General features: G+C 40.9%; 1 protein-coding gene across 5 annotated transcripts in view; it reads left to right on the forward strand.

Moving 5' to 3' along the window:
- Positions 1-307: 307 nt before the first annotated feature.
- LOC132392788 (ras-associated and pleckstrin homology domains-containing protein 1-like) overlaps positions 308-17,187 on the forward strand; it is a 194,990-nt gene continuing 178,110 nt past the window's right edge. For 3 of the 5 annotated variants that reach the window (XM_059967139.1, XM_059967143.1, XM_059967144.1), the window contains exon 1: positions 840-946. The gene's annotated coding sequence lies outside the window, so the exon portion shown is untranslated. Of the gene's footprint in view, positions 480-839; positions 947-16,150; positions 16,171-17,187 lie in introns of those variants that run through there. The other 2 variants (XM_059967141.1, XM_059967142.1) reach the window with 2 other exon arrangements.

Here is a 17,187-nt window from a genome sequence, read left to right on the forward strand (position 1 = left end):
GTTAATGATTAACTAACAGTTATGTACTCCAGCAGTTTATTGTTAAATATTGTTATCATTGGTTCAACGGAATCACAAGGTTAAAATTTCTGACAGCTTTTTTCTGTTGATTGCCAAAACCATTTGGAATAGATATTGAAAGTTCAAATGATGTTTATCAGTATCTGATGGACTCTTGTGTCTTGGAGCAGTGAAGCCTAAATAATTTTTAAATACTGTTTTATCGCTGTGGTTAATGTACTGAATGTTCCCTATTAATATAGTTTCAGTGAGGTTTGACGATGTTGTATGTATTTCAAGTTTGGCAATTGCTCTATTCCCCGCCCTGTCACTGGACTTTGCTTGCTCTTGGCATCCAATTGCCTGAAGACCTTCAGCAATGGCTTTCTTCCTATTGCTCCAATGTGGCTTTTAGTCCTATCGTGATCTGTTCCTCCCGCCGCAGCAAGCGTGCTGGTACTTGTTGACACCGTCTGCAGGTACCAACTTAGTCACGCAGATATACCCTCAACCCTTCCTATCTTTCCAATCTCTTGCGCTCCAACTACAGTATTTCTGTTCTCTCAGGCATCTTGATGCAGAGTCTCGATCTGAAATGAGATAGCTCGGGAATTGCAGCTCGACCCGCCGCGTTCTTCCACGTTCCAGCATCCCCAGACTGTAGCGCATTCTTCATTGATGTGTAAATCCAGAGTGTGGTGGTCACGCCTCAGACGTTTCCTGCGAGCGCTTGTGCCCCCACCCTTCCATCGCCGCCGCCGTCGCGGTGTTGCCGTTTTAAGGGGGGAGGGGGCGTGGCCGGGCGGGGGCGCGCTGGTGGCGGTGGGGTGGCGGACCGGAAGTGCCGCCACACAATAAGTCACTACGGCCGGAGCGCGCGGCGCGGCGCGGCGCGGACTGGACCGGGGAGCGCGAGGCGGCGGCGGCGGCGGCGAGAGGACAGGCGGTGAGTGGCAGGAAAGAGGGTGGCCGCCGTTTGGCGGTATGGGGGGTGCGGGTGGCAATGGCAATGGGGATGTGTCTGTGGCAAGCCACACATCCCACCCCACCCAAAAGCCAATCCATGGGTCACCGTGGCACAGATTTACCGGCCCTTGGCGGCTGTGGCACGGAGACCCTCCGGACGTCGGACACCGATATTTCTTCCAGGCCGCGATGTAGTGACACCTCTCCCTCCCTACGTGGGCCACCGAGAGACGGAGACTGCGGCCTCTCTCCCGGCTCACCGAGAGAGACTCACCGTCCCCGGTCCGCTGCCGGACACCACAGATATTTCATCTCCCTCCCAACATTCCCCCCCCCCCCCGCTTCCTTGGGCCAGTTGAGGGTCCGAGATCCCGAGCCACTGACAGACGGAGACCATGCCACTGAGGGACAAAGATTTCCACCTTCCTCCCCGGTCACCGAACTCTCTCCAGTCGCTTGGGGCCTAAGTTCCATCTCTTTCCAGGTTGAGAGGATTCCGTTCCCGCAATCACTGAGGAACAGATTTCTTCTTTCCTAGTTTCCTGCACAATAGGGATTTGTTTTCCTCCAGCACCACCCCCTTCTCTCCGGCAATGAGAAATATTTCTCTTTCTTTCTCACTCCCATCTCTTCTCTTCCCCCCCCCCCCCCCACCATTCCAAACTCTGACGGGACAGTGATTCTAGTTTTCTGGCTGCTAAATTATCAGTTTCCCCTCGTACACATCTGAGGAATAGGGATACTACTTTTCCCCCTGCTGCGGGGCAGAGGATTGTCCTATCCTTGCATCACTGAGCTGTCTCCAATTACTGCGGGCCGGAGATTGTCTAGCCCCACCCCTCTGGGCCATTGAGAGGCAAGGGATTCCTCACCTCCACTCCCTGGGGTACAGAGGGACAGAATTTTCCCGGCTCGCGTCTCCCTCACGTGGACAAATATTTCTTCACTTCCTGGACCACAGATGTGTGATTTCCTTTTTTTCCATCCCTCCCCCACTCAGGCAGAGGCTTTTTTTTCTACGGAACAATTTTATTTATTGAGATGCAGCATGCGTGGAAATAGGCCCTTCTGGCTCATCGAACCCATGCTGCCCGTGAACCCCTGATTTAACCCTAACCTAATTACGGGACAGTTTGTAATGACAATTAACCTACCAACTGTGGGAGGAAACAGTCACCCAGAGGAAAACCATGCGGTCACAGGGAAAACGTAAACTCCTTACAGGCAGTGGCAGGAATACAAGAGGCACTCCTCTCATTTCACTGAAGGGCAACAAATTGCCCTTTTTATATTCCCCCCCCCACCCCCACACACACACACACACACACACACACACACACACACACACACACACACACAGAACTGAGGGGCAGTTCCAAAGACAATGGTGGTTGAAGTGATATTTACAAATACTCTTTATCAGGAATCAATGGATATCATTGACCATTCTTTGGGGGTGCTAATGCCCATCTTTTTGCACACCCTTCCACTGAAAGCCAATGACAGAGTGAGCTCTGCCTTTCTGACACCACAGAGGGGCTTGTCTCAGTTGATTGGATGAGGTCACTGCAAATATGCTACTTAAATTAGACAACTGCACAACTCCAAATGCAGTCGTAATTGTTGGAATAACTGTGGTAGGAAATGGTATGGGGTGTGTATCTTTGGCAGCCCTGGAAGCGACTGTCTTTGGTCACAATTTGCGAGTCACAAATCTATTGAATATGTACAATAATGTCAAACATCTGTTACACATCCAGAAAAAGTGATTCCAATTTACATCTGGTCCTTGGGGTTGTTGCTTGGAACAAGAAACACTTCAATTGGCTGTGCACTTAGGCTAGAGGCTCAATTCTGCTAACTACAGATCCAAGAGTTTTGGAACTGTTTTGGCTTTGTGGGGGTGTGGGTGATCTAATATTTGCAGTGTTCATTGTCATGATTGCTCAAATAACTAGAACAATTTTTTGTCAATTTATTCTTCAGATATTAAGCTTGGGTTGCATTATTTAATAGGTGGTGCATAGTTTACTTTGAAAATAATTTTAATGTTGTGCTCAAGTTATTTTCTTAATATTGTCAATGTTAATTTTTTTCCTTACTCGGTTGAAGTCATGGCCTCAAACTGAGGTCCAGTTTTTCAATTGCGAGTCAGAGTAGTTTTGTTTTGTTCTTGAAAGTTGTGCTTAGCAAGTTACTGGCAGGGCTAATCACAATCTAGCCCAAGGTGATGCTTACAAATACTTTTTACCAAGAATCACTGGACTTTATTCAGGAGTAGATTGTGGACTTTCTTTCCTCCAGCATTATCATAAATCTTTAGTGGGAATGTAGTATTTATATCATTCTAAAATCTATAAGGAAAAGAAATTCTATATATTTTATTAATATGTGGTCAGTTGGATTCAACTTTGGCTTAACCGGAGTAGCAAAAGAGTGGTGGTAGATGGGATTGTCTCTCTGAATGGAGGCCTGTGACTAATGTATGATGCAGGGATCAGTGCTTGGGTCTAGGGGACACCAGGGAAGATTATCAAAGCTTGCTGTGTGATCTTGACCAGCTGAGAAAATGGGCTGAAAAATATAAGATGGAATTTAATGCAGACAAGTGTGAGGTGTTGCACTTTGGGAGGACAAACCAGTGTAGGATTTACACAATGAACAATAGGGCACTGAGGAGTGCATTGGAACTGAGGTACCTGGGAATACAAATCCTTAATTCATTAAAACTGGTGTCGCAGCTAGTTGGGGTCTGCCTATGCTTTTACAATGAGGACACAGACTACATGTATTGGGAAATGTTGAAGTTGTACAAGGCATCAGTGAGGCCAAGTTTAGAGTATTGCTTGTAGTTCTCTTCACCTATCTACAGGAAACATTTTAATAAACTTGACAATTTATCAGGATGTTGCTAGGACTTGAGGACCTGAGTTACGGTTGAATAATTTTGCACTTTATTCCCTTGAATGCAGGAGAATGAGGTGAAATCTTGGCGGTATACAAAATTATGAGGGATATATATGGTAAATGTATGTAGGATGTTTTCCTTCTGAAGATGGATGAGACTAGAACTAGAGGCTGTAGGAATAGACTGTGAGGTGAAATATTCAAGAAGGAACTTCTTCACTCAGAGGGTGGTTTAAGTGTGGGACAAGCTGACGGCGTAAGTGGTGGACATGGGTCCATCTATAGATGTACTGTGGAGAGCATTCTGACAGACTGCATCACTGTCTGGTATGGTGGGGGGGCTACTGCACAGGACCAAAAGAAGCTGCAGAAGGTTATAAATCTAGTCAGCTCCATCTTGGGTACTAGACTACAAAGTACCCAGGACATCTTCAGGGAGCAGTGTTTCAGAAAGACAGCTCCATTATTAAGGACCTCCAGCATCCAGGGCATGCCCCTTTCTCACTATTACCATCAGGTGGGAGGTACAGAAGCCCGAAGGCACACACTCAATGATTCAGGAACAGCTTCTTCCCCTCTGCCATCTGATTCCTAAATGGTCATTGAACCCTTTGATACTACTTCACTTTCTTTAATATACAGTATTTCTGAGTTTTTTGCACATTTTTAAATCTATTCAGATACATATACTGTAATTTACTTACTATTGATTATTTTTTCTCATCTGTATTATGTATTGCATTGAACTGCTGCTGCTAAGTTAACAAATTTCATGTCAGATGCCTGTGATAATAAACCTGATTTCTGAATTGTAACATTGAAGATAAGTTTGTATAGACACATGGATGAGGGGACTTGGATATTGTCCAGGTGCTGGTGGATGGGACAAGGCAGAATATTGGGTTGCTTCGGATTAGGTAGGTTGTGTGACCTTTTTCTGTGCTGTAGTATTCTGACTCTAACAATTCCCTTTATTTATTAACAAGATAGAAGTAGACCAGATAGAAATTTAGTTTGGTTTGAATATTTCCATTGGGTTGAAGTTAATGTGCCTCTGATTTTGGAATTTATTATTTGTGCTTCTATCCTTTAACCTTCAATGTGGCTAACCTCTTGAGAAGTTTCCCTTTAATAACTTCAGATTCTGATTTGCATTTGAAAAATTACTTTTTTTTCTAGGTTGCATAGCAGCAGTTTTTGTATTTGAGAAAATGTTTTCCCTATATTTAGCCTGTACTCTTGCTTATTTCCTCTTGTAAATTGCATTCCTCATTTTCTTTCTTCCTCTGGAGGTAGTAACTGGTCCCACAGGGGACGGCTGTTGCATTTTCCCTCAGCAGTTCATGTCTCAACCTGGATGATGTATTATTGGGTTATGTGGGCAAAAGCTTTTCTTATAATTGTCTTATGAGTTGTTGATAAGTTTTATGTGTCTTTGAATGGAGAAGATATCTTTCCAATTTCAGATGGCAGCTGAGAATGCATCTGAAGACACTTAGTCTAGATTGGGTAAACATGGCAGATGTACGTAAGGCCAGAGAGATCCGAATTGGTTTTTAAAATGGTCCTGGTCTATGCTGGATTTTTTTTATTCTAGATTCTGCATTTAATAAAAAGCTACATTGGAATGAGAAATTATTCAGACCTCTGGTTTTCCAACCAGTATAACTCTAGTGCTGTAATACTTAATTTTAATAAAGTGTGAACTATGGCATTTTATCCTTTTATTTCAGTCATGGCATTGAGGTTAGTTCCTGAACATGCACAACCTTTATTACTGATTGTAACCAACTTGATTAAAACAAGTAACCAAAACCTGGACGTTCTATGCTGTTCAGAAATTTGTGAAATTGTGGCTTTGGTCCCAAAATATCTTCGCCAAAGAGGAAAAGCCTTGCATTAATACAACATCTTATTATTGACTACGCCTGCTCCAAAGTTCTTAATAGAATGTAAAATAGTGTGTAATTACTGTTGTGGAAATGCAATTGGTCATTTACGTGTAACATTCTGATAATGATCAGGCAATCTGATTTTGTGGTGTTGATTATGGAGCAAATATTTGCTAGCTCATCTGGATCATTTTGTTCCCCATGATGAACCTAAGTGGGTAGATGGTTACGTGTATTTCAGAGGTCAGGATTTTGAATACTTAGCATAATATTGCTTCAGTTTAAGCTTTGTGGGGAAGTTAGTACTGTATCATGTAGTGGATTATGATTTTTTAAAAGTTGGAACTTATAGGAACAGTGCAGTTGATTTCTTGTAGAGTTGGAATTTTCTTCTCCGGTAGTGGGATGTTTAGAACCCTGGGGTGCACAATCTCAATGTAAGGACAGAGCTAAGAAAAAGTTATCTACCTAGTAGAGTTTAGAAAGCTCAGTTACCAAGTATTTTCAAGACAGATTACGGATTATTAGATATTAAGAAGTATGCAGTTAGTGCAGGAAAGTGGTACCAAATAAAAGATCAGCTAGGATCTTGCTCAATAGCAGGGAAAATGTAAGCAGTCTGATGACATTTTGTTTTTAACTTTGCATGGTGGAGCATGTTCTGACTTTGAAAACATATTGTTGTAGCGGTGTGCTACACGCAGCACTAAAATTACGACACGGAGTCGGTAACTGCAGTCGAAGGAAAAAAACTTTATTCGAAATCCTCAGCCTCACTTTTAAGCCTCCCTCAACCTGCGCCACGCAGAGGCTCCAAAGCTCTGTGCTCGCAAACCCCCGTAGGCTTTCTAATTGTGAGCCGGTTCGGATGTGCCAGGAAATGGGTCGCCACATTGTGATGGAAGTGAGTGGCTAACAAAATATCTCTTGCAGATTCTTAGAGGTGAATTACCAAAGTGCTAAAAATATGGAGTTTAAAAATCAGAAAATTTTCCTTGATGTTATCATTGATGTATATATGCTACTGCATTCTATCATATTAAATCAGTCACTCTTAGTTATGAAAAAGATGTGCTATTTCTAAACCACAGGCAATTTCCCACTGCCTTGTCTCAAACAGTCTCAATCATTTTAGTACATCCAGATTTGAAATCCGGAGCAACTCAATGGCCTTTAAGATTTTTGGTATTACTTGCACAAGGATTATCTTGGTTTGTTTGTAGTGCAAACTATATATGTATTCATCCTCCTCTGACAGAGTGTTGAGGTAAAACAGGTGAAAGATGAGGTTCTTGCAATGGGCTGATCTATATTTTTTTTATTAAGAGTGATTGGTGTTTGGGGAAGTGGTAGTTTATATATTAGATTTATAACAAGATGTATATTATACAAACTAGAATGAATTTTGTGATGTTTCAGAATGGATTAAAGGAGTTTGAAATGACAGGAAATTTTCTTTAAGTAGGAAATAGCACATTACTATAAAGGATAGTGGCTTATTCATTGTTCTTTTGAGGCATCCGTGAAGGTGCAGTGCTTTTAAATGAGGTTAAGACGTTTGCAGTACTGTCAGTGAAACCTCAATCAAGTTTAAGTGAATGTGTAGAATTTTGTGTTCCTGTTCGAATTGTACACAAATCTAATGATCCTAAATTTGGGTATTCTTGTGGGGAGAACATTTTCATTTGCATATTTCAGTTGTCCATCTCATCATTCAAAATATCTATTGTTTATTTGCTTAATTCATTCCTCAATATTGGTGTTCTGCAGTGATGGCTGAAGAGCTCCAGAATAAGTTTTTTAAACTTTGATGTCATTGACTGGTGTCTACAGTTTCATGTAATTGGTGACAGAAAGTTCATATTGCAAGATATTTGAGTAAATCTCAAGGTTTGTCACCCATATGTAAATGCCACCATCTTGCAAACTTTTAAATGTTTTATGCTCTGGTAAATCGTAGTGATTTTGGACAGTGACTTTAGTACTTAGACTCAAATAGAGTGAAACTACTGCGTATATTTTCAAGACAGAGGAATCCATTGCTTGGAAGTAATATGCAAGTTCCCATATGCTGGTTAACTATGCCAGCTTTGGGTATGACATTATGACTTTGAAAGTTGCTAAAGTCTTAATAGGATATTGATAGTGGGGATCTATCAATGGTCAGATATTGAATGTCAAGAGACATTGGTTGGCACTATGTATCATATGGCTACATTTGTGGGTGATGTTCACAAACTATCAGGTTGTAGCTCTTCAGCAGCCCATCAAAATTGAAGGTGATTTGCTTCTAAGTCAGTTCTGTTGAATCCAAGTTAGTGGAAGAATCCATATGGGATCACAGATTCTGCAGTAGATAGGGGAGGCAGTGCTTAACCAAAGGGTTGAATTGTTTGGGATAATGTTCACATGTTTTCACGCATTTTGTATGGCCTGTACACCTTGAGTGATCATGCAACAAGTATTTCTACAAGTTAGGTCAATACAGTACTATATTCATCCCAAAGGAAATTGCAGTGTCACAGTAGCATTAAAAGTGCACCAATATAAAAGTAGTGAAGTAAAAAAATAAGTTACCACAAACAGTCTAAAAGGAGGGGTCATCACTTCCCCAACTGTAGGTTGACTCGTTATAGAGCCTATTGGCTGATGGTAAGAATGACTTCGTATAGCGCTTTTTGGAGCAGTGCAGTTGTCTTGGTCTTTTACTAAAGGTGCTCCTCTGTTTAGCCACGGTGGATGCAGAGGGTGAGAAACATTGTCCAGAATTGCCAGGATTTTCCATAGTGCCCTTTGTTCTTCCACAGCCTCCATTGTGTCCAGTTTGACTCCTATAACGAGTCTTTCTAGCTAGCCTTTCTAATCTGTTTATTAAGCCTGTTGGAATCACCTGTGTTGATGCCATTCCACCAGCACAACACTGCATAGAAGGTTTTACTGGTGACAGCAGACTGGTAGAACATGTGAAGGAGAGGCCTGCATACTCCATAGGACCTCAGTCTCCTCAGGAGGTAGAGCCGACTCTAGCCCTATTGTATACTGCCTCTGTGTTGGTGCTCCATCCATCTGTCATCCAGGACCTCGCCACATCCATGTCCTGTTTAAAATACTAAATTTTAGTACTTTCTCCTCTATGTTGATGATGATAATAACAGAGGGCCTATTTCAGGAGTTTGGAGCAAGACATGGGGACAATGTGATGTACTTGCTGGAGCTGATTTGGCATGCTCAGAGCATTGAAGCTGGCTTTGGAGAAGCTGCTTGTCCTCCGGAGGATGTGGAGAGTTCCATGCAAGCAGTGTAAGTGGTATTTCTGCAGTGCTATGAAGTGACTACTTTAGGTTATGTCTTTGAAGCATATAGGAAGATGTGGATTACTGCCACCCGATAGGTCATGAGATTAGTGCTAGATTGCATCCCTGGGAGGAGTTAAAGATGATTAAGGATCTCTGCAATGATTGATTTCTTGGAGAAAGTAAGAAACTTGTTTGTCATTATCCCAGTCAGTCTCATTTCTTTAGGCTTTGTCATTTTTGTATCTTTGTAATCCCTAGCCTACTTTCTTCTCCAGATTGGAGAGATAAGATAAAAATTTGTTCCAGAGGTACTTTAATGCCATGTTCTAGTATTTAAGAGATTTTGTTAGCTCCATGTTCTTTGAAGGGAGCAAGATTGGTAAATAAGAGACTTAACGAAAAGCATGTGATGGCTGAGCTATAAATTACTAGAGTGAGCAGATCAAGCTTGAGCTCCATTAAAAAAAAACTGGGTAGGCTGAAGCAGGAGTGAAGTGTACAATTTTTTAACCACTTTATAAGGTGTCAGAATCTAATTCTTCTGAATAAGTATGGGCCTATTTTAGTAAACGCTGCACAATTAATCTATAGGAATCATTCTGAAGAATTTGTACACCTATTGACAATGTCATTTTGGAGTGAGGGCCTCCATCAGTCAGAGTTGACCATGGATATTGTGTCCTAGCTGTCTAGATACACAAGCCTGTGCCGTACGATAAGGAGAGCAAGCTGTTGCCCATATAGCATGCACCTTCTCTGCACGTATCCGATGAACCCAAAGGAATGGCAGAAACCAATACAGTTTAGTACCAGCAGTGTCGTAGAAGTTCTCAAGTCAGCTTTGAACTCAATGTAGGATTGCCTTAGGGACTCCAGCTCCAGATTTTTCTCTCAGTTCAGGGTTTACTTCTGAAGCCTTCCCATGAGTAGGTAGCCACAAAGCACAGGAGGTTTGAAACCAGAGTTTTCCTTCTCTTAGATGAACTGCCAGCTGCAGCTGACAAGCCCCATCTGCCAAATCAACTGGCTTTAAGGAGCCAGTAACCCACCTTTGCCCCTTCTCCTTTTAGTAGAAGCAATTTTATCGGGCTTAGTAGCTAAGCCACGTGTAAAGGCCAGGAGCTGGACTTGGTTGTCAGAGGCAACTTGAGGCACATGCAATGGAAGCATTTAATAGGTAGTGGGAGCTTGTCCCCATTACCACCCTCAATTATAATAATCTTAAGGAATCTTTTGGGGTGAAGGAATTTACACAATACAAATGGCTTAAAATTGGTACTCTTAACTCCCTTGCACTAAAAGGCCATATACTGTTTAAACCAAATAAAAAAAAAGATCAATAATGATTTATTGCAAATCTGAAATAAAATTAGGGCTAGAAACACTCAGCAGATCAGATATCTTTGGGAAAAGAAGCAACATTTTTGATTGAACATTCTTTGTCAAATTGGTGCAAGTGAGAAAACAAGTGGATTTTAAGTTGCAAAGAGGATGGAGATGAATAGAACAAAGGACATCTAAAGTTAGGTGAGGCCACAATTACTTTGGGAATAAGTTATAAATGAGATCATCTATTTGATCATTGAATGGGGGCTGATCTGAAAAAAGAATGCAAAAATTCTGAAATGAGGGCACTTAGAGAGTGAAAACAAAGGAATGAAAAAGTTGAAAAATTCTGTTATTTAGGATAAATTTGGCAGGCCAGACTATGGTGGTGGAGAGAAAAAAACAGCTGGTATCACAGATGGGCTGATGAGTTCTCACATGAACAGGAAAGTGAACCACTTGAAGTAGTAGAACTCACAGTAGAGCTCCATCTTGTCTGGGTAGAAATTTGAGGTGGTTTCCTCAAACTTTAGGCATTGTAAGGAGAATGCCAGGGGAAAAAGGATGGGTCTGAATGAGTACGGGAAGGAGAATTGAAGTGTTAGGCATTAGGAAGCTTTGCAAAGCAGTCCCTCAATCTGCATTTGATTTCTCCACATTATGATTATTGAGTGCTGTGCACAATATTGGGAAAGATGCAAATGAATTTCTGCTTAAACCATTTAGGTCCCTGAACTGTCTGAAAGGCCGAATGTAAACAGGCAGATGTTGCATGGGAAAGTTACAAAAGAATGTGAATGAATGGTTCAGATGGAAGAATGGGCCAGAGTGTCACAAAGGGAATGGTTCCTTCGAAATTTTGAAAATTCTCTTTTGGTATCTAAATTGCGTACTTTTCCAATCAGTTTTGTGTTATCAGCAATCGTAAGTGAGTTGCACTCAGTCCTTTCATTTATTAACATGGATTGTAATTTGCTCAGGCTCCAGCCCATTAGGATTGAGACAGATTGCCAATTTGAAACTGAACTATTTCAGTTTGTACTCTGTCCAAAAGGCAGTCCTCTAATTATGGTCCCCCAATCCTAGGACTTCTTTTGTGCAATCTCAAATCACTCAGATTATTTCTAGGATGGGACATTTAATTAGATGACCGTTGAGGTTGGAGTGAGTGTGAGGGCACTTATGAACATTGAGAAGAATGAGATGTGATATTATTTCTTTTGACACAATGGAGAACTAGAATGTGATTAGTTATTTAGTATGAGGTAAGGTATTTACTCATTTTTTAAAAGTCTTCTGAAATCTCACCTCAGAGGGCTGTGGATGCTCAGTAAAATATTCAAGGGCACTGGAGGAATGGAAAGTAGGGAAACTGATGTAAGGATGTTGGAAATTAAAGATTGCAAGTTTGAGACTACATAGATTTAAAATGTGAAATTCCAGTCTTCTAGACTGGTAGAGTTTAGTTCCAGAGTAAGCCAAAGAGATATTATTTATGAGTCTGAATAATTTCTGTCAGCAGGCATTTCAACAATGATTTTGAATTATGCTGCCTCAGCTAGTTTAGTGTTGCCCAGAATGCTCAGCTGAGGAAAAAAAGTACAACAAAAGTAGTTAGACTGAAAATTCACTTGTTAAGTTTTAATATTTTGTTGCATATGATTTTAAATGTTGGAAAGAACTGATTGGTGATTCATCACATAGAATTGGCTTGAAATGTATCCATTTTCTCCTGTGTTGAATAACAGTACTTACAAAGCAAGAAAAGCTTTGGTTGAGCAGTAATAGAATGCAATTGGTGTTGAGACCAGTGCTCATTCTAGTTATACATCAGTTAGATATGCAGTCATCAAAGAATGGAGATTATTGTTCTCCATAAGTAAAGACATTCCTTCATTAAGAAAGAGAGGCTTTCTGGTAAAATGTCAATGAAAATTTTGTAAATCAAAACTTTGTAAATAGAGAAATAACTGAAAAAGGATCTTGTGCTTTCTCAGTGTACATGACACATAACCTCTTCATGAGCTTCCAGCTGGGTACTGGCATCGATTTTAACTGATGAATTGATGATAAACACCATCATCTTCATTAGGGATGATGCCAAGCCACGTCAAGTCCGCTGGTATATATATTCAACTCCTGTTGTCCATCCCTCCTGATTGATTCCTCAAACAATCAGGTTTCCGCTGTCTCACCTTGTTTATAAAATTGTATTCAAATTCTTACTCAGAACGAGAATTTTGTCTTTGTTAAAATTCTTATCCTCTAGTTTCTTTTCAATGGCTTCCTTCACCAAGTGGTCCCAAAAGCCATTGGCGCAGCACAGTAGTTTTGAGCTGTCAAAATCAATCCTGTGGTCATTGCATATGTAATGTTCTACCACTGATTTCTCCAGATAATCCAAATGGGTACACCTCCTGTTCTCTTTGATGTTGGTTTCCACCATGCACCCTGTCTGGCTGATATATACTGCTCCACATTCATAGGAAATCCCAGGTCATGTTTGACCTGCGTCAGCTGGGATTTGAGCTTCCTTATGGTTTTGTGGTTGGTATTAATCTGGTATTTATTCAGAATCCTGACACCTTCCAGAAACCATGGAAATATAGGAAAAATGGGCAGTAGCTATGAGTTCCTGGTTTTTCCATAAGTTCTTTAAGGGCCCAAATGATTTCCTTTGCCTTGTAGCTGTTCTGTAGGAACGTAGTACATAATCGTCTTTTTTCTTCTCGTGGTGACTCTCTGGGTCAGAAATAATTTTCCCATGGTTAAAAAGAACCACTCTATGTTGGGAGGTGTGATGGTGACTGTCATTGTTGAGATACAAGTCTGTGTGAATGGGCTTGTTACAGATGTCATGCCTAAGGCTACCATCCAATTTACTTCATATTAGAATGTCCAGGAACAGGAAGTAACCATTCTTTTACATCTCCGTCGTAGATTGAATGTTTGTTTGGAAAGTCCAATGGATTCTGGACAATCCTGCCTTTAGAGTTCTATAGCAGGATCCCACGGATTTGATTGTGAGGATGACCTCTGCTTTACTGAAGAAATTCAGACTGCCAACAGACGTATGCAAGACCCTTCTACTTCAGGTACTGGTACCATCAAGATTTTACAAGCTCCCTAAGATACACAAGGAATAACCCCCCCCCCCCGAGGCCTTTCATCAGTGCAAAAGATTCTATGACTTACTCCCTTGCTAAGCATTTAATGACAATGTTGTCTCCCTTTGTTGGGGGCTGTGAGCATTACATCATGAATTCAACTGACTTTTTAAAAACAGTAACCAGTATGCAGCTGACCTGGAGGACATAATGGTCAGTTTTGAGGTGGTGTTCTTGTGTTCACAAGAGTTTCCATTAAGGACATCTTGGTTCTTCTGCAGTTAAGGTTTGAAAGGGTACTGTTGACCTTTTTGAACACAACCTTACATCGACATACTTCCTTTCTAGGGAGAACTACTATGAACAGTTGAAAGGAGTAGCCATGGGGTCGTCATTGTTGCTGGCTATTGCTGATTTCTACCATGTGGACTTTGAGGAGAGGGCATTGAGTGTATTGCCTTAACGCCCTAAATGCTTCTTTGATGACACCTTTGTAGTGTGGCCACATGGACTCCAGGCACTCCAACAGTTCCACAATCATCTGAACATCCAAACATTCAATTTACGATGGAGATGGAGAAGAATGGTTGCCTCCCATTCCTGGATATTCTAATATGACGGACACTGGACAGTAGCCTTGGACATGGTGTCTATAAGAAAACTACTCACACGGGCTTGTACCTCAACAGCAACAGTCACCATCACACCTCCCAATGTAGAGCAGTTCTTTATACTTTGATTAACCATGTGGAAACTATTTCGGACCCGGGGTGTCTCCATGAGGAAATTGATTATGCATGACATTCCCACAGAATGGCTACAAGGTGAAGGAAATCAATCGGGCCCTTAAAAGGGCTGAAAGAAAAACCAGGAAACTTAACAACTAGCAGGAACCCGTCACTACCACCTGTCTTCCCTGTATTTCCACGGTTTCTGAAAAGCTTGCCAGGATCCTGAAGAAATAGCAGATTAATACAGTTCACAAACCCGTAACCTCAAATCCTAGCTTATGTTGGTCAAAGTTGACATATGACTCAGGACAGCTGGCATTTACAGGATTCCCTGTGAATACGAAACAGCGTGTATCGGCCAGGCAGCGCTCACAGTGGAAACCCGCATTGAAGAGCATAGGAGATGTATCCCTTCAAGTTACCCAGAAAAGTCAGGTAGGAGAACATTGCAAACGCAATGACCACAGGATTGACTTTGACAGCACCAAATTACTGTGCCGTACCAATGGCTCCTGGTGAAGGAGACCATTGAAGTAAGACTAGAGAATACAAATTTTAACAAAGACGAAGATCTTGCTCTGAGTAAGAACTGGAATATGATTTTAAACAAGATGGAACAGTGGAAACTTGATTGGTTTGTTCTTCAAATTATCAGCCGGGATGGACAACAGGAATTGAATATGTATACCACCAAGCTCGTTCTGCCTAGGCATCATCCCTGGTGAAGATGGCGAAGTTTGTCATCGAAATGTTGGTTAAATTTGATACCTGTATCTGGTTGGAAGCCTGAGAAGATAGAAATAGCTATTACAATTTTGAAAAAATATCAATACCTTTATTAGCTTGAGTCATTTTAAAGGTTCTAAGGTACAATTTAATGTCAGAGAAATTTATACAATATAATCCTGAAATGCCTTTTCTTCACAAAACAGAGGAGTGCCCCAAAGAATGAATGATAGTTAACTGCTAGAACCCCAAAGTCCCCCCTCAGCTTTCCTCCCTCCTGTGCATAAGCGGCAGCGAGCAACTATTCCCCCTCCCCCACCTGCAAAAAAAACATTGGCTCCACCACCGAGCACAAAGCAATAGCAAAGACAGACATGCAGTTACTCCAAAGACTTAGCGTTTCACCTGATATTCTACATACCACAGGTTCTCTCTGCCTTCCCTAATAATGGAGGAAGAGGTGCCTCCATTTCCCAGCAAGTGGTGGGGGACACACATAATAAACAACTCACTGGTTTACGATGTTAAAAGTCCATTATGTCGCTTTTTTCGAGCTCTGTGCCTGAAGATTACAAAGATCCTGGGTCTTTAGCCACTCAGTTGCAGATAACCAGACTCCTCTGAAGACACACGGGTCTACTGTAACTCCTTCAGAGGCCATTATGTGCTTTTACAATGTGAGAAGACCCTTATAGACAGCATAGTGATAATGGTTTAGTTCCTTTTCTGTACTTGATAGGATCTTGATTTGAGTCTTATATATTGGTCTAGATCTTGTGTCCCTTGTATCTGTTTGTAACACAATGGTGTAAGCTGCTAAAAAATAGTGAATATTAAATTGACTCTGAAGTTTTTTCTTGCAAGCTTCTGTTCCTTAATCATTATTTCAGTCTTGTTGGTTGCTCGTACATTGAGTCAGTTGCTTTCTATAGGCTTTTGACATTGAAATATATTTAGGATTCAGAAAATGGCAAAATATCAAAACCCTTATTCTGTTTAGGATTGGGAATGATTTGCCTCCCTTCCTGGGCATTCTTAGGCGAGTGTTGGGACCAGCAGTTACTGCAACAGATGGGCCAGGAGATGCTTTGTAAATAGAGAAATAAAAACAAAATGCTGGAAATACTGAACAGGCTGAACAACTACTGTTTCAGATCACAAACTCTTCATTGGAACTGGAAAGGAAACAAAAAAAACTTAAGCTGCTAAGGAGGTGGAGGTGAGTGTGATAGTGTAAAACCAGGGTGACCATGGGATAAGCTGTAAACAAGATTTTACCTATCAGAAACCTTTTCCCTTGCCCACCCTCCCTACAGTTTAACAAAATTCCTTTATTTTCTCTCCCTTCTGATGAAGGGTTTGCCGTGAAATGTTAACTATTTTTCTTCCCACAGATGAAGCTTAGGCGGTGGAGTATTTCCAATATTTTCTGTTTATATTTAAGATGTCTAGAATCTGCAGTTCTTTCATATAAAAAAATCTTACTCATTTTAAAATAAAACTGCTTTAAAACTCATTTTCCTTTGAAAACCGTGGCTTCAAATTATGTTTAAACCTGGTTGGACTTTAAGAACATTTTAGCCGAATTAACAAAAAACCTGTTGTGAATATTATTTTCTCATGCTGTTCATGTTTAAGACAAAGCAATCATATTTTGAATATTTATTTATGCAAAGTAAAGGTTGAGATTACATTTCTGATAATATGTTATGATTTTCTTTTCACCTTTGTTCTGGTATTTTATTTATTAAATTTTAATCGGCTTTTTAGTTGCTGGTGGCAAAATATCCTTTTCCATTGTGTGGAACCATGTCTCTTAGTGTAACAATATTCCAGGTTTACATAAGAATATAAGAACATAAGAAATAGGAGCAGGAGTAGGCCATCCAGCCCATCGAGCCTGCCCTGCCATTCAATAAGATCATGGCTGATCTGTCCAAAAACTCAGCTCCATCTACCTGCCTTTTCCCCATAACCCTTAATTCCTCTACTATATGAAAACCTATCTAACTGTATCTTAAATATACTTAGTGAAGAAGCCTCGACTGCTTCCCTGGGCAGAGAATTCCACAGATTCACCACCCTCTGGGAAAAAGTTTCTCCTCATCTCCGTCCTAAATCTTCTCCCCTGAATCTTGAGGCAATGTCCTCTAGTTCTAGTCTCACCTACCAATGGAAACATGTTTCCTACTTCTGTCTTATCTATCCCTTTCAAAATTTTGTATGTTTCTATAAG

The sequence above is a fragment of the Hypanus sabinus genome, chromosome 4, assembly GCF_030144855.1.
Source record: "Hypanus sabinus isolate sHypSab1 chromosome 4, sHypSab1.hap1, whole genome shotgun sequence".
Classification (NCBI taxonomy): Eukaryota; Metazoa; Chordata; class Chondrichthyes; order Myliobatiformes; family Dasyatidae; genus Hypanus; species Hypanus sabinus.